This window comes from Phyllobates terribilis, unplaced genomic scaffold, assembly GCF_046119375.1.
Source record: "Phyllobates terribilis strain yellow unplaced genomic scaffold, ASM4611937v1 Scaffold_9__5_contigs__length_417890890, whole genome shotgun sequence".
Lineage (NCBI taxonomy): Eukaryota > Metazoa > Chordata > Amphibia > Anura > Dendrobatidae > Phyllobates > Phyllobates terribilis.
Genome location: NW_027362769.1, coordinates 32,279,518 through 32,302,920, shown reverse-complemented (window position 1 = coordinate 32,302,920; position 23,403 = coordinate 32,279,518). Strand labels below are relative to the sequence as shown.

General features: G+C 40.3%; 1 protein-coding gene across 2 annotated transcripts in view; it reads right to left on the bottom strand.

The window, feature by feature from the left end:
* The window catches only part of CPO (carboxypeptidase O), a 507,705-nt gene extending 485,815 nt beyond the window's left edge, over positions 1-21,890 (bottom strand). For both annotated transcript variants that reach the window (XM_073646349.1, XM_073646350.1), the window contains exon 1: positions 21,773-21,890. The gene's annotated coding sequence lies outside the window, so the exon portion shown is untranslated. The remainder of the gene's footprint in view (positions 1-21,772) is intronic.
* Positions 21,891-23,403: the final 1,513 nt, after the last annotated feature.

The following is a 23,403-nucleotide window of genomic DNA, read 5'->3' as shown; positions in this document are numbered from 1 at the left end:
TAGGGAGATGTGAGGGCATCATACGGTATATAGGGAGCTGTGAAGAGATCATACTTTGTGTAGAGAGCTGTGAGGGTCTATGGTCCCCATCATATTGTGTACGGTGGGCTGTGGGCCATCATACTGTATATGGGAGCTAAGAAGCCATCATACTGTGTATGGGGCTGTCGGGCATCATACTGTGTATTACTGACTGCAGGAACATCATACTGTATATGGGGGGCTGTATAAGCCAACATACTGTGTATGTGGGTGCTTGGTGGGCAACATATTGTGTATGGGGGAGCTGTGGGGGCATCATACTATGTATGGGGGCTGTGCTATGGGGGCATCATGCTGTGTATGGCAATTGTGGGGCATCATTAGAAAGAGGCAGAATCTGGGATCATTATCAATATAGAGAAGCACAGAGGTTATGGGAAGGGAAGATGGTGTAGAGGCCATAGTTCATAAGGGTGTATGGTGTGGAGACTTTAGTTCATGAAGGCGGAAAGCGAGGAGGCAATATTTTATTGGAGAAGACACTGTGGAGGCTACAGTTCATAAAGGCAGATGGTGTAGATGTTATAGTTCATAAGGGCAGATGGTGTGGAGGCAATATTTTGAAATAGAGGTCAGTGTGGAGGCTATAGTTTATAATGAAAGATGGTGTGGAGGTCATAGTTAATAAGGGCAAAAGGTGTGCAGGCAATATTTTATGGAGAGGACAGTGTGGAGGTTATATATCATTGAAGAGACAGTGTGGGAGTCATATTTTGTGCAGGGAGCACAATGAGGGGTATTTCTTATGCAGAGGCATAGCATGGGCGGGTATTTGTGTTCATGAGCATTAAATTGACACTATTATTTTCATGGCCATCATGTTGGAAATTGCAGCAAAAACACGGTGAAGATGGAAGTTTGCAGAGACAAGCTGTGGATGTCCTAAATCACCATGACATCTGGACCAGATGGAGACAAAAGGTATGGGAAGAACTGTGGAAGATATCACTGAATTTTATCCAAATAATTTATATAATAAATAATTTATTCACTGCAAATAAATTTACGTGAATTTCAATACTGGAAAGCTTGTAATTGCTTGAAAAATACAAGTGGGGTGGAGTAGAGAGGACCCCGTTGACCATAAAAATAAATTTACCTTAAAATCTGAATGAAGCAGTAGATCATTTTCTAATGACACATTCCCTTTTAGAACCATTTAGACAAGAAGAAAATTGTGTAAACGACTAACATTGCAATTGTATACTCGATGACCGACAAGCATTTACATTGCACGGTTAGGCTAGCTGCAGACGACTGTGTTTTCTCTCATCTGAGAGAGTTTGATTATGCAAATCACACTCTGATCAGAGTTTGATCAATGTGATCATAGTGGGATCCGATTCTCTCGGATGAGGAGAAGATGGAGAAAATAAAATCTCCATTTTCTCCATTCTGTCAGTTCATGGAAATTGGACTGCACTCAGATGTCATCCAAGTGCAGTCCGATGGTTGAATATCTGATCACACTTGGGCATGTAGCGATTTTTTCTTTGGACTGGCTAAAAACAAATCAGACATGTTCATGGCCCATAGAATGACATGGGGACGAGTGCTAACCATCAAAATGATGGGTAGCACTCATCCGATTATTAGGGTACAGCCCTAATCATGTAAAAAAATCTTTGATTGCTTAATCACTCAATCATGCGTCATTCAATGTATTCCGACAGGAAACATCACATGATTTCCTTTTACACTGAACAGTGTATAAACAAGTAATGCATTTTTTTCCTATTGCAAAAGCAATTTAATGCATAACTAACAAACGTTTTGGGCTGTATTGTTTTGTTGCTTAGCCCAGTCACGTTACACAGTCATAATGGGAATGATTGGTGAGTTTAAATGGGCCTTTAGCCACAATGAACCCTCAGTGCAAGTACAGAGACATCAAAGGTAGCAATTTGGTGCACTAGGAAAACCTGGTGAGAAAATCAGGAAGCCAAGAATATGCAGAATAAATCGCCACAGCTCATCGCAGAATACAACTTTCCTTTCTAGTAAAATACAGTAAGTGCAGAACCTCTTACCACAAATATTTCCCTTATCTGAGAGATCAGGCCGGGAATTGGATTTCCTGACCTGCTTAATCTTGCATGAACAATATTTGTTAATGGTACAGTTGCGTGCACTAATAAAATCCTTTCATTGTGTCGCTTAGTATAAGTGGCAACGAGGGGCACAATTTATCTCCGTGCCTCGGGCAGAGGAATGACTAGGACCAATCCTGGAAAGAAACAGCTGTTGTGGGCGATTTTATATGGAAGATCGTATGCTCCTGACACCACGTGCTGTACTTGTCAGCACCATTTTGCACCCGTAAAGCAGCATCTTCCCTCATTGCAAGTTAATGATTTCCCTGCAACCATGACAATTGCCACTCTGCAGATTTTCCCTGGCATTAAGAGGGCTTAAACCCTGGAGACATTTTTCCTTACGTAATTTTGATTCACACAAATAACGAAATAGTTCATAAAATGAAGTCACCGGAGGATTATTACAATAAAAATAAATAGAGTGTGTGCCAAGAAGCCACACAAGCCGTTCCCTGCTCCTACCTGCTCCATTTATTTTAACTAGTGCGGTATTTATAGAACACAAAACAGCAGGGAGCGGGGGATGGAATGGCGCTCGCACTCGTTAGGGAATGACTAAATGACTCATAAACGCAGAAATTAAATACACATCTGCCTGGAAGAAGCTCAGACTGCCATCAGATATTCTGCTCCTAGCATCCTGCTACCCGGGGTTAACATTACAGGCACTCCTTCACTTCCAGCATCTCTGCTCTTCCTTCCTTCTTGAGGCTGATCTTTTGTCTTGCAGCCTTTGTTTCATTCAGCTTTCTTGTGCCTGTTTGTGTCTGTCTATCCTGGCGTGTGTGCTCCTTTTCTTCTCCCTTTGTCTCTGGTTGTCTTTATTTTCTGTGGCCAGTCATTGTTGTCTGTCTTTCTCACTCTGGATTTGTCTCCTGCCCTTTCTTTATTCTTTTATTTTCCTCTTGTGAATGGCGTGAATCCAGATCTTTGTATACAATATCTAGTGAAGCCTAGTATTATCTGTACACGTGTTCCTTATTATAATAGTGAATCAATGCTAAAGTGCACAAGAACAAGTACAATCATGCATTCTACGCGGAGGAGCCAAGTGTTGGCCAGTGAATAACATCTACCGGAATTACAAGGTGGCATCTTCTGCTAACACAAGAGGTGTTCCTTGCAGATTACAAGTTAGGTGTGAAAATAAACTTCAATGTGAGTTTGTTTTCACAAGAATATTATTTCAATGAAACCCACGAAGGTGTTATAGAACAATTAGGGACATTCCCAATTTGGCATCGATTTAACAGCACTTTGCTCCATCCATTTTACAGTGCTAGAATCCTAGCATCATTCTGTTCCTGTATAGTCTTATACTATACAGCCTTGTATTTCTCCTTGCACCAGTAAGCCCCAGAATCAGTACCAAGTACTGATCACCACCTGGGACTGCAATGTTCCATGCACCGCCTGGCACTGCCAGTACCATAGTCCACAAGGACCTTCAAGTGGAATGTCCTTAAGTAGACTGCACTTCAGTGGAATAGATTGCTGCTGTGTTTTTCCCCGATTTGCTTGTTTTATTAGCACTAACATTTTCTTATTCAATTTTTCTTTATTGAAGAAAGGTATTAACAATGTATCAGAAACAGTTACAAATATGTGCGGCACATTAGGTTGCAGCAATACTGACACATTTGAGTTACTGGTTTTAAGATACAAGAATCTTAAAATCTTTCCTGGAATAGAAGAGATATAGTGATACCATTGCATTGAATGTAATGGAGAAAATAACTTCATGTCCTGAATAATATAGAATATTGAGAAAAGTAAACTCAAAGAGACACATAAGTGTCCATGTTCAATTAGAACTAATAGAAAGAGTGACTATAACATTTAACCAGGCCAAATTTTTTAAATCTGACATGTGTCACTTTATGTGGTAATAACTCTGGAATGTTTCAACATAGCCCAGTGATTTTGAGATTTTTTTTTCTTGACACATTATACTTTATTATAATGTTAAATTTAGGTCGATATGTTTTTGCATTTATTTAAAAAAATATCAGAAATGTAACAAAAATTTGTAAAAATTAGCAATTTTCAAACTTTGAATAATTAATTATCCATTTAATCCAGACAGTCAGACAAGACAAATACATTAATAAAGAACATCTCCCTCATGTCTGCTTTACATCAGCACCATCTGTAAAATGTTATTTTATTTTGTTAGGATGTTAGAAGCTTTAAAATTGTAACAGAAATTTTTTATTTTTTCAAGGAAATTTACAAAACGTATTGTTTTAGGGACATATTCAGTTTTGAAGTGACTTTAGCGGACCTATATATTGGAAAAACCCCAAATGTGATACCATTTTAAAACCAGCACCACTCAGCATATTGAAAACTGCTGTCAGGTAGTTTATTAATGTTTGAAGTGATTTTCTGGAATTATTGCAAAGTGCCATGACAGGAAAGAAAAATGTTATTTTTACCGCCTAAATGTTGCTAATTTGTGAACAGATCCCTATAGCCGGCAGACTGTGAGGTCATTAGTTGTGTGTGAATTGCCGTGGCAAGAACCGGGACAACACAATCATGGTCTCAGGGTGCCGATGGGGTTAAAGAGGGATGCCCTATGATCTGTTAACCATCTAGATGTCATAGTCACTATTAACAGCAGCATCTAAGGGATTAAACGGTCATGGTCGGTGCCAACATTGATCGATCGTGACTGATGCAGAAAGTTGTCAGCTATAGTGTACAACTGACATGACAGCTGCGGCATTTTCACCCATTGGGGGACGCTATTCTCTTATATCTCAGGTCAGTTTTAAATCGTATTGGGGATCACTACTGGGTTAAAGCATGTGATGGAGAAGGTGCAGAGGATAGGTTGAGAGACAGGATGGTGTTTCCAGTAGAACGTGTTACCTCCTTAGTGGAGGCTTGCCCAAAATATTATAAATATTATGGATCAGGGAAGCATATCCGCAGATCCAGAATCTCTCCAGATTTCCCAAGTTTTTTAAAAAAACAAAAGTGATTATGTTGGCTTTTAGAAAACATGTATTCATATTTAACTCTCAAAAATATACCAGATTGGCAGCCTTATGCATGTGGAGATGCCCACTTATTCTTACATTCTGGATGTCTCTTAATCACTTTTTATCTTAAATGATATAATAGCACTGACATTTTCATAGGTGCTTAGTAAATTGTACTGCCATGGGTGGGAACCTTCCAAGAAGTGAGCTGGTATCAGGGTGCATCAGGGTGAACATAAGAGAGACATCAGTGAACATAGTCATTCTTACATGATCTGCAACAGAAAAATGTATGCTGTATTCAGTCATTGACTGTTTGCAGATACGATCAGTGAGTAACATATTACACAAAACAAATGTTATCCATTCATGATTCTACTAGGTGAAATATGAAGTCACCAATTAAAAAAGCACCAGTGTAAGATAATCAATACTTTATTTTTGCTCCATGGATCTTTCACCGGAATTCACAATACAAGCTGTAATTCTTTATGAAAGTGTCACTCAATCTCCATCCACCTCGTCAGATTGACAGTTCTTCATTGTCCCTCAAGCAGCTGAGATCTCACCCTGCTGACTGCACGCTGCAGCTCTTAGTCAGGCTCAGCGGGTGGAGACTGAATACACTCATAAGCTGTGTCCGTCTACAGCTGTACTCATAAATTACATAATGCTGTCATAAAGCCATTCTAACTTGGATTTTCAAAGTAAATGCACTAGTCTTGCCAGGTCTAAAGACTTGTTTACATCAGACAACTTTGCAGTATTAAACAAATGCTGAGCTCTGTATAACCCCACCCCCACCACTGATTCACAGCTTTCCGCATATACTGTGCATAGGCAGAAAATTAAAAATCAGCTGTGGGAGCGAGGTTATATAGAGTTCATAAATATGGATGATTGCATGGCACCAGGTTTACTAGTCCTTTAGAAAGAATCTCTGGCTGATAAAACTATCATTTTTATCAAAACTACACAAGAAGCCCAGTAAGTGACACATCGCTGCAGTCACGGTCTCTGTCTCTACATTATGCTGCTCTCAGATTAGGTGGCAAAAATCTGGTAACAGGTTCCCTTCAAGAGGCATCTGGCTTGTAATTATTACAGAAGTGCTTTTTATTCAGACACACTGGGCTTAACAAATCTGTCACAACTCAGAAGTAGAGACAAGTTAAGCAAGTAGCCACTTAGTAACCTCTTCATCTACTATGGGAGCCTGGACAGACTAAACAGTTTTTCCAGGAGTCAGAGCCTGAGCCCAAGCTATACCCAGAAGATAATGGCCATGACACAGCCAAGATCTGCCTCTAACAGTCACGGGTGAAAAGGAGCTCTGCCCCCGGCTGTCAACCTGTGCATGCATTGACAGCGACATTTAGTTTACAGCACGCCAGCACATTTCACACGCCTATTACCCCTCCATGAACCGATCTCAGGGTGCCGATGGGTTGTTATGTCTGCCGAAGGACCACGTGTCTACCATCATGGCCTGTGGTTGAGCTTCAAAGAAGACCATGATTTTTACTATATTTAGCAATACTGAAGTGTATCTAGTTTAGGCAATCAGAAGACTGCAGGTTCAAGTCCCCTAAGGGAAAATGTGTTAAAAAAAAAACATAATAGACTAGGGACTGACAAAAAGCGCATTTAGGGCAGTAACCAAAGAGCATGCAATTTTATTGCGCTAACCTTTTGATGCTGTGAAACCATAGCAATTGAATAGATAACAATATCCCAGCTACTGCTGCTCCGCTGGTTGGACAGACCAACGTTGATATGTACTAAAGGGAGAAATGCGGGTAGAATAGAAATAGATTGTAGTTTATTCCCAATGCATTTCTAAGTCGAATGGACTTCTTCCTCAGGTTAACCACAATAAAGAAATAAAAAAAATCATAAAAATTTGAATCACACCCCTTTTTCCCTCATTAAAAATAAAAGTATTAAGAAAATTAAAAAACTCACATATTTAGTATCACTGTATCCATAAAAATCCAGTGTATCAAAACATAAAATTAATGAACCCGACTAGTAAATACCATAACTAGACAAAAAAATTAAAAACACCAAAATTGAGTTTTTATGGCCGCAGCCATGCTGCAAAGAATGAAAGAAGAAAAATGTCATATCTAATCCAAAATGGTATCAATAAAAAACTTCAGCTCACCCTGCAAAAAACAAGCTATAACGTAGCTCCTTTGACCAAAAGATGAAAACGTTAAGAGTTTCGGAAAATAGTGACACCAACAATATATATATTTTTTTAACAAATGTCAACTTACATAACTAAAATAATAAAAACAAACCTGGGTAAGTTTGGTATCACCATAATCGTACTTACCTGGAAAATCTTGATGCCAGGTAATTTTTCCCACACAATGAACACCATAAAAACAAAAACAAAATACAATGTCGAAATTGAGGGGATTTTTGCAATTTCACCGCACTTGGAATTTTTTTTACCATTGTCTAGTACAGTCATGGCCAAAAGTATTGAGAATGAGACAAATAGTAATTTTTCCAAAGTTTACTGCTTCATTTTTTGTAATGGCAATTTGCATATACTCCTGAATGTCAAAGAGTGATCAGCTTAACAGCAATTACTGTACTTGCAAAGTCAATATTTGCCCAGAAAATGAACTTTAACCCCCAAAACACATTTCAACATCATTGCAGTCCTGCCTTAAAAGGAGCAGCTAACATCGTTTTAGTGATTGATCCATTAACACAGGTGTGGATGTTGATGAGGACAGGGCTGGAGATCAATCAGTCATGATTAAGTAAGAATGACATCACTGGACACTTTAAAAGGAGGCTGGTTCTTGGTATCATTGTTTCTCTTCAGTTAACCATGGTTATCTCTAAAAGAAACATGTGCAGCCATCATTGCACTGCACAAAAATGGCCTAACAGGGAAGAGTATCGCAGCTACAAAGATTGCACCTCAGTCAACAATCTATCGCATCATCAAGAACTTCAAGGAGAGAGCTTCCATTGTTGTCAAAAAGGCTCCAGGGCGCCCAAGAAAGACCAGCAAGCGCCAGGACCGTATCTTAAAACTGTTTCAGCTGCAGGATCGGACTACCAGCAGTGCCGAGCTTGCTCAGGAATGGCAGCAGGCTGGTGTGAGTGCTTCTGCACGCACTGTGAGGCGGAGACTCTTTGAGCAAGGGTTGGTTTCAAGGAGGGCAGCAAAGAAGCCACTTCTCTTCACAAAAAACATCAGGGACCGACTGATATTCTGCAAAAGGTACAGGGAGTGGACTGCTGAGGACTGGGGCAAAGTCATTTTCTCTGATGAATCCCCTTTTCGATTGTTTGGGACATCTGGAAAACAGCTTATTCAGAGAAGAAGAGGTGAGCGCTACCACCAGTCTTGTCTCATGCCAACTGTAAAGCATCCTGAAACCATTCATGTGTGGGGTTGCTTCTCAGCCAAGGAAATCGGCTCACTCACAATCTTGCCTAAAAACACAGCCATGAATAAAGAATGGTACAAGAATGTCCTCCAAGAGCAACTTCTCCCAACCGTCCAAGAGCAGTTTGGCACCCAAAAATGCCTTTTCCAGCATGATGGAGCACCTTGCCATAAAGCAAAGGTGATAACAAAATGGCTCATGGAACAAAACATAAAGATTTTGGGTCCATGGCCTGGAAACTCCCCAGATCTTAATCCCATTGAGAACTTGTGGTCAATCATCAAGAGACGGGTGGACAAACAAAAACCAACAAATTCTGGCAAAATGCAAGCATTGATTATGCAAGAATGGACTGCTATCAGTCAGGATTTGGTCCAAAAGTTGATTGAGAGCATGCCAGGGAGAATTGCAGAGGTCTTGAAGAAAAAGGGGCAACACTGCAAATATTGACTTGCGGCATTAACTCATTCTAACTGTCAATATAACCTATTGGTACTCATAATATGATTGCAATTATATTTCTGTATGTGATATAAACATCAGACAAACACTAATAAAAACCAGAGGCCAGCAGATCATGTGAAAATATAATTTTGGTGTCATTCTCAAAACTTTTGGCCATGACTGTACATTGTGGGGTAAAATGGATGGTGTAATTCAAAATAACTAACAACTTATCTTTCAAAAAACAAGCTCCCATACAGCTAAGTGAACAGAAAAATAAAAAAGTTATGACGTTTTGGAAGAAGGTGAGGAAAAAACAGAAACTCAAAAATGAAATTTGGGAAAGTGTTAAAAATCCATAATTAGAGCTTATTTTCTTTCTCGTTATTGTACTCTGGTGAACAGTTGGTGCAATAATATAGCCAATATTCTTAGCTTTTTTTTAAGACAAATTTAGGTAACATTTCCCATATTTTCTTATCTTGTAGGAGTATATTTCAATTTCCAAATTTAATTCCTGAGTTACACTACTGCTATTTGTTTGATCCAGAATATTTTATACTTTATACGTTACTTTTTTTTTCTTTAATCCTTTCGTGACATGCGCTGTACTAGTCTCGCCCATCGGCGCCTGTGTCACATGATCGCGGGTCGCCGATGGGTTGGCATGACAACCTGGGGTCTACAGGAGACTGCAGTTTTCATTGCTGGGATGCTATGAGAGCCGCACAGCGGTCGGTGCTCATAGCAGATGAGCACTTTTGTTACACAGGCGAACAGATGATCGCAGCTTCTAGTCTCTCATGGAGACTACTGAAGCAAGTAAAAAAAAGTTTTTAAAAATATTAAAAAAATGTGAAAAAATGTAAAAATCTAAAAGTTTAAATCACCCCCCTTTCGCCCCATTCAAAATAAAACAATAAAAAAATCAAATATACACATATTTGGTATTGCCGAGTTCAGAATCACCCAATCTATCAATATATAAAAATAATTAATCCGATCGGTAAATGACGTAATGAAAAAAAAATCAAACCGCCAAAATTACATTTTTTTGGCCGCCGCAAGAGTGAAATAATACGCAATAACGTACAATCAAAATATTGTATCTACCTCAAAATGGTATCAATAAAAACATCAGCTCTCACCCGGCCCCAGATCCCGAAAAATGGAGACGCTACGGGTCTCGGAAAATGGCGACTTTTTTTTTTAACAAGATTTGGATTTTGTTTTCACCACTTAAATAAAAAAGAATCTATACATGTTTGGTATCTACAAACTTTTAATGACCTGGAGAATTATAGTGGCAGGTCAGTTTTAGCTTTTAATGAACATGGTAAAAAAAAATACTGTGGAATTGTAAAACTGTGGAAAACTGTGAAATTGTACTTTTTTTGCAATTTCACCGCACTTAGAATTTTTTTTACCATTTTCCAGTACATGATATGGTAAAACCAATGGTGTCGTTCAAAAGTACAAGTCGTCCCGCAAAAAACAAGCCCTTACACATATTGACCAAAAAATAAAAAAGTTATAGCTCTGGGAAGAAGAGGAGTAAAAAAACAAAAGTGCAAAAAAGGAAAAGGGCCGCGGCATGAAGGGGTTAAAAGATTATCGCAATCTATTTGACCGAAAAGCTCTTCTATTTCTACCCAGGCGCTAGCTGTCAAATTTTAGCTTGTTTAGCAATCACAAAACACTGGTCCACGAGTTGCGAAGGATCATTTTTAGCCAGCTTATCTCTGACCGCTGCATTAAATTAGCGGAGCTTACTACATAGATATGGGAACAGAATCATCAAGCTTGCTGCATAGATACAGAAATAGAACTGAGCTTACTACATAGATATGGAAAGAAAACCGAGGTTACTACATGGATTTGGGATCATGCTTACTATATTGATGAGGGAACAGAACCAAGCTTACTGCATAGATACCAGAATAGAACCAAGCTTACTACATAGATACTGGAACAGAACCAAGCTTACTGCATAGATACCAGAATAGAACCAAGCTTATAGCATAGATACGGGAATAGAAAAAAGCTTACTCCAGAGGTATAGGAGTAGAGCTAAAGTTATTATATAAATATGGGAATATAGTTGAGCTTACTACATAGACGCAGGAGCAGACCCTAGCTAACTACATACATAGGGTAACAGAGCCGAGCTTCCTATATAGATATGAGCAGAGAACTAAGCTTGCCACATATACAGTGAAGGAAATAATTATTTGATCTCTTGCTGTTTTTGTAAGTTTGCCCACTGACAAAGGCATGAACAGTCTACAATTTTAAGGGTAGGTTAATTTTAACATTGAGAGATAGAATATCCCCAAAAAATCAAGAAAATCACATTGTATAAATTAGATAAATTTATTTGCATTTTGCAGTGAGAAATAAATATTTGATCCCCTACAAACCATTATGAGTTCTGGCTCCTACAGACCAGTTAGATGCTCCTGATCAACTTGTTACCTGCTTTAAAGACAGCTGTCTTACATAATCACCTGTATAAAAGACTCCTGTCCACAGACTCAATAAATCAGTCAGACTCTAACCTCTACAACATGGGCAAGACCAAAGAGCTTTCTAAGGATGTCAGGGACAAGATCATAGACCTGCACAAAGCTGGAATGGGCTACAAAAACATAAGCAAATATAAGTAAGACGCTGGATGAGAAGGAGACAACTGCTGGTGCAATAGTAAGAAAATGGAAGAAATACAAGATGACTATCAATCGACATCTATCTGAGGCACCATGCAAAATCTCACCTCGTGGGGTATCCTTGATCATGAGGAAGGTGAGCGATCAGCCTAAAAGTACATGGGGGAACTTGTTAATTATCTCAAGGCAGCTGGGACCACAGTCACCAGGAAAACCATTGGTAGCACATTACTCCTTAAAGGTTTAAAATCCTGCAGTGCCCGCAAGGTCCCCCTGCTCAAGAAGGCACATGTGCAGGCCCTCATGGCTCGACGCATCTGTTCAACCGATGTTTTATTCGAAAAACAGGCTGTGGATTTGAAAAAACGGTTTAATGCTCGGAATTATAGGAATGATGTTATTCAACAAGGTTATCAGAGAGCCAAAATGACTTCAAGGGAGGAACTCCTTAAACCCAGAACTAAGAAATAGGATCAGAGAGTGAGATTCATTGCTCCCTATCATGGCCAATGGAGGGAGATGTATGACATTATTAATAAATACTGGCCCATTCTCCGCTCTGACGCTGTTTTAAGTCGTTTTATCTCACCAAAACCTGCTTTTCCTATGGCTCATGTGGAGCCTGTCCCCAAATTGATAGATCTAAAGAATTCTTTGACTCTACAAAAAAGAAAATATTTAAAATCTTTGAATTTATAAACTGCAGATCATCAGGAATAATTTACTGGGCAATTTGCCCATGTGAATTAATTTATGTAGGACTGACATCACGTGAATTCAGAGTCAGAATATTGGAACACATTAAGGATATAAAAAACGTAAAAAAATGTGTTAAGCCCGAAGAAATTGCAACACTAAAAAATATACCCAAGCACTTTAGGGAATATCATAATTGCAATTGGAGATTACTACGTTTTAGAGGTATAGATAAGGTAAATTTGGGGGCAAGAGGTGGTAACTTAAAAAGAGCACTTGAACAAAGGGAAACTAAATGGATTACTGTATTGGACACAGTCAAACCAAAGGGGCTAAATGATCTGACAAGTTTTGCTCCGTTTTTGACTTAACTCAAGACACTGCTGCTATGGGTACCTACCCTAAGGGATGGACACCTGACTATGTGATATGTTTGTATGAAATATATGTTTTATTTATTTTCTAGCAGTCTGATATATGCGGCATTCATATGAATATGAGGGGCAATGCAGGTTAAAAAATAGGAAAGGTCATCTATATGATTATATATACTGAGCTGGGCGACATAGTGAGTCAATGATCCAAAATTATGTAACAAATACTGAAAAATCATTAAATAATATATTAATGAATATGGAAATTTGGTAATTTTACTTAAATTGTTTGTTTATTTGAATTATAGTTGGGATAATACCCTATATATCAGCAATATATGGACGAATAAAGGGTACAGCTCCTGAAAAGACCCCATATATCGGTGACATGGGGAAAACAAAACCGAGGAAAAATTAAAAAACCTCTTCAAGAAAAAGGACAAGAATCAGCATGAATAATGTTACATTGGAATTGACTGTCTAAAAAGGCTGAAGACTATCTAAATGTATTGTGACTCTATCCTGTTTATATATGGCTAGTATAAGAAAGGGCAAAATCTGCCCATAAGCATCATGGTGCCCAATAACCCCTGGTGGGAGCGCGTCCCTGCTGCGTCATCTTGGCCTCGCCTCCTGCGCTCGACATCCAATCAGAGGTTCCGATACGCGCGCATGCGCGGTCGGACTTCCGGGACGCCGACCGCGGCTGCGACGCTGGATGGGCAGTGGGGGCGCGTCGATACACGCCATCGGTATAGGGTAAGAGGAGGACAAATTATGTATATCAAACAACACTAAATTAACTGGGTAAAGAATAGGTCGCTGATTGGCTGTACCGCTCTGCTCAGCCCACCTGCACTGCCACATAAGATCAGCCAGCACATTGTCCCAGCACCCCCCGAGGAAGCAGACATGTGAAATGCGCGTAGGGGTGCTGGGCAGTGTGGGGCCTCTATTATGGCACATGGTTGGTATTTGGACATACCGTATATTCCGGCGTATAAGACGACCTGGTGTATAAGACGACCCCCCTACTTTCCTGTTAAAATATAGAGTTTAGGATATATTCACCGTATAAGACTACCCCTTTTCCAACGCATACCAAACACCGGTAAAAATTTTAAAAAAACAGATTTGAATTTAACATGGTCCTTTTTTAATTTAAATTCTTATGACATGCAGGTATATAGCAGGAAAACTGTCACTCATAAACATATTAAAATAGGGGGGACCCCACGTCATTTTTTGGGGGGGTCCCCCATTCTAATAGCTAGTAAAGGCTAGGTATTCAGCTGGGGGCTGATATTAGTAGCCTGGGAAGCTCCGTGGGTATTACCCTCTTCCCAGACTTCAAACATCTGCCCCAGCCGTCTGCTTAACCTCCGCTAGAGACTATAATGATGGTGGATCCCACGCCAATTTTCTTTTTAAAAAATCCTTTATTTTAACACTAAATGACAATTGAGGGGTTAATAAAGATGCAGTTCCTAAATTATTAATTTTGTAATTAATTTTTCCCAAAAATGTTGATGTGGGGCTTCGCCATATTTTTGTGTCCAGCCAGGTACAGCAGGCAGGAACGGGCTGCCCCCAACCACCAGCTGCATATTTGTACCTGGCCGGACACAACAATATAGGGAAGCCCTTTTTTTTTTAATTATTTCATGAAATAATTAAAAAAAAAAATACGTGGGGCTTTGCCCTATTTTTGTGTCCAGCCAGGTACAACTAGGCAGCTGGGGACTGGAATCTGCAGCGCAGGGAGGCCCAAGCATTCTGGGCCCCACCCGCTGCAAATTGCAGTCCGCAGCCACCCCGGAAAATGGCGCGTTCATAGAAGCGCCATCTTCTGGCGCTGTACCCAACTCATCCAGGGCCCTGGTGCGGTGGCTCACTGGGTAATAAAGGGGTTAAGGCCAGCTTGGCATTATCAGCTGGCCCTAAGCCCGAAATTCATGGGGTCACGCCAATATTAGACATGACCGCCATGAATTTCTAGTAAAGTAATTAAAAAAAACACAACACCCAGAATAAAGTCCTTTAATTGAAATAAAGACACAATTTTTTAATGTTCTAAATTAAACCATACTTACCATCACGCGCATTCCAGCTGAAGCCAACGATCTCCTGCAATAAAAGTAAAATAATAAAGCAACCTCATCCTTACCTTTCCATGGTTCCCAGGACCGGTCCAGCTCTGCTACATTCACATGACAGGCTGCACCGCAGCAGAACGCTGCCGTTCAGCTTGCCATGCGGCAGACACTGAGAAGCGCAGGCATGCTTGTGCTCCTCAGTGTCTGACTGTGACGGCATCCAGATGAGCCGAGATCATGTCCAATGAACTCGGCTCACCTCATGCACGTCACTGACAGCGTGGGAAAATTCTCCTGCTCCCCGCATGCGCAGTAGAAGTTTCCCACGCTGTCAGTAACGGACGTGCATGAGGTGAGCTGAGTTCATTGTCGGCTCATCTGGATGCCGTCACAGCCAGACACTGCAGAGCGCAAGCATGCCTGCGCTTCTCAGTGTCTGCGGGATGACAGGCTGAATGGCAGCGTTCTGCTGCGGTCCAGCCTGTCATCTCGATGTAGCAGAGCTGAAGCTGTCGTGGGAACCATGGAGAGGTAAGGATGAGGTTGCTTTATTATTTTACTTTTATTGCAGGAGATCGTTGGCTTCAGCTGGAATGGGCGTGATGGTAAGTATGGTTTAATTTAGAACAATAAAGGATTGTGTCTTTATTTCAATTAAAGGACTTTATTCTGGGTGTTTGTGTTTTTTTTAACTTTGACTATGGGGTTAGTAATGGGGGTGTCTTATAGACGCCTCTCCCTTACTAACCTGGGCTTGATGTCAGCTGGCATTATAAGCTGACATCAACCCCAGCCCTATTACCCCACTGCCACCGCTACAGGGCAGTGGGAAGAGCGAGGCTAAGTGCCAGATTTGGCGCATCCTATGGATGCGCCATTTCTGGGGCGGCTGACGGCTGGTGTTTCTAGCCTGGGAGGGGGCCAATATTCATGGCACCCTTCCTGGGCTATTAATATCAGCCTCCAGCTGTCTGCCTAGCCTTTGCTAGCTATTAAATTAGGGGGGACCCCACGTCATTTTTTTGGGATCCCCCATTTTAATAGCTAGTAAAGGCTAGGTATTCAGCTGGGGGCTGATATTAGTAGCCTGGGAAGCTCCGTGGGTATTACCCCCTTCCCAGGCTTCAAACATTTGCCCCAGCTGTCTGCTTAACCTCCGCTAGAGACTAAAATTAAGGGGAACCCCACGCCAATTTTTTTTTTAATAAATCCGTTATTTTAACACTAGATGACAAGTACAGTAACCAGCACTGTCACTGTACTTCATATATATGTGACTGACATGTTTCTATCTATCTAATCTATGTGTGAAGCTCTATTCTGTCTGTTATAAATTATCGGGTACAGATGCTGAATTGCCGGCCGGCTTTTTTAAAGAGACGGTGCATGAAAACACTATTATTTGTTTTAATAAATCCTTTACACTAAATGACAAGTACAGTAAGCAATACTGTCACTGTACTTCATATATATGTGACTGACATGTTTCTATCTATCTAATCTATGTGTGAAGCTCTATTCTTTCTATTCTAAATTGTCGGGTGCCGGCTTATGCCGCTGCTGAATTGCCGGCTTTTCATATATTGTCACAGAAGCGATGCGAACTTCCCTGCCCCGGACACAGCGCAGCGCTTCTGTGACAAGTGAAAGCTGTCGGCACAGAAGCCCTGCGCTGTGTCCGGAGCTGGGAATACGCAGCGATGTGTCAGTTTCAGCACAGAAGCGCTGACCGTCTGGACCTACCGCCGCCGTATTTTAACTCCCTCCACCTTATATTAACTCCGACATGGCAGGGATACGGCCACGGCAGCTTATTAACACCCCCAGAGTATCCCCGCATGTCAATTTCTGAAAGTTCAAAAGCATTACCGGCATATAAGACGACCCCAGACTAGACAGAAGATTTTTCAGTCTTCAAAAGTCGTCTTATACGCCGGAATATACGGTATATGGAACAATACTCTAATATATATGCCTGAGACATTGGAAGACTATATATACTAATGAAATGCTATGTTAATATCTGACTTGAGAAATTTGGTTCTGTTATCTATATTTCTTTATCTGTATTCCTGAAAATCTACTGATATTTGATCTGAATGACCAGAACATCTAATATGGCATAGGATCTAATTACATCTAATAATATGTAATAATAACATTTACAGCAACTTATGTGCTATGAGGATATATATATACCACACTGCCTGGAATTTTTAATAGGTGTTTTTAGGGGCAGAATGATGTAATTTTAAATACTTATTCTTTTTGCTTGCTGTGTCTAAATAAAGTATTTACTTGAAACTAATTTATATGACTATTCTATGTTATACCTATACATTTAATAAGGGAGGAACAGTAGATGTTTTGAATTTGTTTGGGTAACTCCTTATGCATAATCAATGGATCTATATATCCAAATTTTGCTAATTAAACATGTGCAGGCCCGTCTGAAGTTTGCCAATGAACACCTGGATGATTCTGTGAGTTATTGGGAGAAGGTGCTGTGGTCAGATGAGACAAAAATTCAGCTCTTTGGCATTAACTCAATTTGCTGTGTTTGGAGGAAGAGAAATGCTGCCCATGACCAAAAAAACACTGTCCCCACTGTCAAACATGGAGGTGGAAACATTATGTTTTGGGGGTGTATCTCTGCTAAGGGCACTGGACTACTTCACTGCCTCAATGGGAGAATGGATGGAGCCATGTACCGTAAAATCCTGAGTGACAACCTCCTTCCCTCCACCAGGACATTAAAAATGGGTCATGGCTGGGTCTTCCAGCAAGACAATGACCCAAAACATACAGCCAAGGCAACAAAGGAGTGGTTCAAAATAAGCACATTAAGGTCATGGATTGGCCTAGCCAGTCTCCAGACCATAATCCGATAGAAAACTTATGGAGGGAGTTGAAGCTCCCAGTTGCCAAGCGATAACCTCAGAATCTGAATGATTTAGAGATGATCTGCAAAGAGGAGTGGACCAAAATTCCTCCTGACATGTGCGCAACCCTCATCATTAACTACAAAAATAAGTCTGACTGCTGTGTTTGCGAACAAGGGTTTTGGCACCAAGTATTAAGTGTTGTTTGCCAGAGGAATCAAAAATTTATTTCTCACTGCAAAATGCAAATAAATTTATCTAATTTATACAATGGGATTTTCTTGATTTTTTGGGGGATATTCTATCTCTCAATGTTAAAATTAACCTACCCTTAACCACTTTACAGCCTGGGACGTATTAGTACGCACCAGGCTGTAACTCCCGGTTTAGTGAGGGCTCCGGCGGTGAGCCCACACTGAACCGGGCACATGTCAGCTGATTATTACAGTTGACATGTGCCCGCAACAGCCGCAGGTGGAATCGCGATCCACACGCGGCTGTTAACATGTTAAATGCCGCTGTCAATCTCTGACAGCGGCATTTAACATCGCAGTGCCGGAAATGCGTCACTTACCCCGCCTATCGGTGACCCCGTCACGTGATCGCGGGTCACTGATGGCTGGGCATGACAACCCTGGGTCTGCAGCAGACCCCAGTGGTTGTCATGCACTGATCGCTATGAGCGCCATCTAGTGGTCGGCGCTCATAGGACAGGAGCATATCTGCTACATAGAGGTGATCTGCTGATCACCTCTATGTAGCAGAGGCAATCAGACAAGTGCTGCTTCTAGTCTCCTATGGAGACTATAGAAGCAAGCAAAAAGTGAAAAAAATGTTTTTAAAAATATTAAAAAAATTAAAAAAATATAAAAGTTTAAATCCCCTTTTCGCCCCATAAAAAAACAACACATACACATATTTGGTATTGCCACGTTCAGAATCGCCCAATCAATATAAAAAAAAATTAATCCAATTGCGAAACGGCGTAATGAGAAAAAAATTCTAAAACGCCAGAATTAAGTTTTTTGGTCACCGCAAAATATTTTTATGTAGATTTTACATAAGCATATTTTTATATACAGTACAGACCAAAAGTTTGGACACACCTTCTCATTTAAAGATTTTTCTGTATTTTCATGACTTTGAAAATTGTACATTCACACTGAAGGCATCAAAACTATGAATTAACACATTCTCTTGATGAGCTTCAAGAGGTAGTCACCGGAAATGGTTTTCACTTCACAGGTGTGCCCTGTCAGGTTTAATAAGTGGGATTTCTTGCCTTATAAATGGGGTTGGGACCATCAGTTGTGTTGTGCAGAAGTCAGGTGGATACACAGTTGATAGTCCTACTGAATAGACTGTTAGAATTTGTATTATGGCAAGAAAAAAAGCAGCTAAGTAGAGAAAAACGAGTGGCGATCATTACTTTAAGAAATGAAGGTCAGTCAGTCCGAAAAATTGGGCAAACTTTGAATGTGTCCGCAAGTGCAGTTGCAAAAACCATCAAGCGCTACAAAGAAACTGGCTCACATGAAGACCGCCCCAGGAAAGGAAGACCAAGAGTCAGCTTTGCTTCTGAGGATAAGTTTATCCGAGTCACCAGCTTCTGAAATCGCAGGTTAACAGCAGCTCAGATTAGAGACCAGGTCAATGCCACACAGAGTTCTAGCAGCAGAGACATCTCTTCAACAACTGTTAAGAGGAGACTTTGTACAACAGGCCTTCATGGTAAAACAGCTGCTAGGAAACCACTGCTAAGGATAGGCAACAAGCAGAAGAGATTTGTTTGAGCTAAAGAACACAAGGAATGGACATTAGACCAGTGGAAATCTGTGCTTTGGTCTGATGAGTCCAAATTTGAGATCTTTGGTTCCAACCACCGTGTCTTTGTGCGACGCAGAAAAGGTGAATGGATGGACTCTACATGCCTGGTTCCCACCATGAAGCATGGAGGAGGAGGTGTGATGGTGTGGGGGTGCTTTGCTGGTGACACTGTTGGGGATTTATTCAAAATTAAAGGCATACTGAACCATCATGGCTACCACAGGATCTTGCAGCGGCATGCTATTCCATCCAGTTTGCGTTTAGTTGGACCATCATTTATTTTTCAACAGGACAATGACCCCAAACACACCTCCAAGGCTGTGTAAGGCCTATTTGACCAAGAAGGAGAGTAATGGGGTGCTACGCCAGATGACCTGGCCTCCACAGTCACCAGACCTGAACCCAATCGAGATGGTTTGGGGTGAGCTGGACCGCAGAGTGAAGGCAAAAGGGCCAACAAGTGCTAAGCATCTCTGGGAACTCCTTCAAGATTGTTGGAAGACCATTTCCGGTGACTACCTCTTGAAGCTCATCAAAAGAATGCCAAGAGTGTGCAAAGCAGTCATCAATGCAAAAGGTGGCTACTTTGAAGAACCTAGAATATAAGACATATTTTCAGTTGTTTCACACTTTTTTGTTAAGTATATAATTCCACATGTGTTAATTCATAGTTTTGATGCCTTCAGTGTGAATGTACAATTTTCAAAGTCATGAAAATACAGAAAAATCTTTAAACGAGAAGGTGTGTCCAAACTTTTGGTCTGTACTGTACATTTTTACATTATATTTTATATTCTGTATGTTTCAATAAATATGAATTTGTTTTATGTAGCATGGATTGTGCACCTAGAGATATGGCAAACAATTTATAGATTGAGGCCAGTCTTGCAGACTCCTATGTGGTATAGTGAAGTAGCAAACAGCAGCGGAAAACTAAATAAAGAGCTAAGGAAGAACCGCAATCCATTCCAGAGGGAGGAAAGTGTTACTTTTTAAAACTTGTTGGAAGATAGTTTGGTCAATCCAGGCTCCTGTAGTTGTGAGTGTATTGCTTAACTTGTGCCAAGTTCTGAGTTGCTTTCGGCCGGAGCACTTGTAGTGTATTGGATTTTACCATCCCCTTTGGAGAATTGACTGTTTATAGAAGATCGGCAATGATCTAACACAGGATTAAAGTTACAATATCGGGTATATACCAGCACCATTAGCTCTCACTAGTATTATATATGCAGAAAGCAGCCATTATTGTACTAGCTTACAGCCCTTGGCCAGTATATTTTTATCAGTGCTGCGTGTTTGCATTTTTAGCTGTTAGTGCAGTTTTGTATTTGCGATTCAGGCTTATCCTGGTTACCTAGTTGCCAATAGGCATAGCGCAGGAGACATGTTTCATGTATCGTTTCATATATTGGTGATATTTTAAACATTATTTACCTGCAGATATCCACTATGTGTCCAGACACCTTGTGTTTTTAGCTGATAGATGTACTTTCCAAGTGGTAGTGTGATAAATCTCTTTCTCTGCTGTCCCTGCTGTTACCATCACACCTCTGTAATTTCCCAATATAACACTGGCTCTTCATTTTATCTGACCCAGAGGCACATAGGCCTCTAGGCACCATGATGACCACAACCTCTGCACACCGTAGCTATAACATTACACTGAATCCATGAGCATTGAGGTAGCACCCAGTGTTTTATGGAATAAGATATGAATTACATTTTAAAAAAACACAGTAAGTCCTTATATAAAAATGTATGCACTCCTGTATCTTAATAGATTTTTTACTTGAGCGTTCCATACAAACCTTTATAATATTTACAGCGAACACTATTTTTTTAGATTTCATCTGTATTGCTATAATTACTTATATCACAGCTCTGGAAGAATCACAGAAATAGACACTTTTACAGCACAAAATACAGCAGATCCTAAGATTGTATAGCTAATAATTTACAGTTTAAACATCTTTAAAAGACCACCTATTTGAATAGACCACCTCCTTATCCAGACCAAACTTCCTCTGACCAGATTTTCAGTTCCACCAAATATTTTGCTTACTGGCCTGTTTCTTTGAGAAGACCACTCACTTAGAAGATTATGTTTTAATACAATTTAGGGTGGTTTCCTCAATGAAGCTTCACCGTACATGGAAAAATAGCTTCTCACAACTCACATAATGTTAGAAGCAAGCTAAAGTTTCATTTAAAACCAAGATACCAATTTCATAAGACCTTACCTTTTATTTCTCTTGTCCTGGAGAGTAAGCCTGCTTTGAATCAACTTTTTTTATCTAGACCTGGGTGCGGACCTATCTTATAATGAGATGTATAGTACCATGTTATAACATGAATCCGAAAGATGAAATACACCCAACATGTTTTCAATTGACTTAAAGGGAACCTGTCAGGTTGCATAACGTTATTAACCTGCAGATATAGAGTTAATCTGCAGGTTAATAGTGTTATGAATGTGCCTGGCCAAGATCTTAGTGGGAATGCCTAACCCAGTCCCTTATAATAAATGGGTTATGACTGTATATTATACACAGAAATTTTCCCCAATAGAAAAAATTAGGATAAAGATGGCTATCTCAATTAAAGTCAGATTGTATCAATTAGTAGCTAGACTACAACCTGATCTGAAGATAATACTCCCAGTATAGCTGAATTACTGAAAGGCATAAGGTCTATCCCAACTGATTATCCACATAGATGACAGACTTATCTTGAGTCTGACAGCAAAACTATGTCGTCTGACAGCTCATAGATCACATAGTTATGTGCAACCAATGCCATAAGTGTAATAGGTACATCTGTAGATATAGAGAAGAGGATAGGCTCCAGATGTTCTAGTCTATGTGACGATGGATCATATTGCGCATCTATACTTCGGTCCACACCTTGTGGCCAGTATTCTTAGCCGCTTGAGTAAATCAGCACAGATGCCAATTGCCTGTAAGCCTGGTAGTCACCCGGCTGATTAAACCTAAATAGTGGTGAGAGTGGTCTCAGGGTAATGATCACTGGCCACACCATCCACTTACAGCCCCGCTCCGAAGAAGCTGATCACTGTACGTGCTGTCACAAGTGTGGACACACAGCGGCTATATTATCCCGTGGTTCCCTATCCACCTTCCCTAATATAACGGGACACAGTCATTGACGTGCGTGTCGCCGGTATACCAGATTTTTCTAAGGGCCAGCAGTGCAGTGTTTTCTATATTGTTGAGATAACAAAGTTTTGAGGATGAAAAACTATTTGTAGATCTGAAGCCTCTGCAACTCCAGCTCTATCACCTGCCCAGTGTCGCCGCCTCCTCATGCGTGACTGATGGCTCCTTTGCCTGAGGTCAAACAGCATAGAGGCTGTCAGTCAAGCTGTCGGAATATTCTGACTGCATAACTAGGCTGTGGGTGTGGGGTTCTTGAGACTCTGTTTCTATTGATATTTCTGGGTACCAGTAGTCACACGAAGAGATTTTATCAGGTAGCTTGACTCGACTGCAGATGCATGTACAGTGGCGAAAATAAGTATTTGATACACTGCCGATTTTGCAAGTTTTCCCACCTACAAAGATTTATTTTTATCATTGGTTCACTTCAACTGTGAGAGACAGAATCTTAAAAAAAATCAAGAAAATCAAATTATATGAATTTTACATAATTAATTGGCATTTTATTGCATGAAATAAGTATTTGATACAATAGAAAACAGAACGTAATATTTAGTACAGAAACCTTTGTTTGCAATTACAGAGGTCAGACATTTCCTGTAGTTCTTGACCAAGTTTGCACACACTGCAGCAGGGATTTTGGCCCAATCCTCCATACAAATCTTCTCCAGATCATTCAAGTTTCAGGCTTTTGC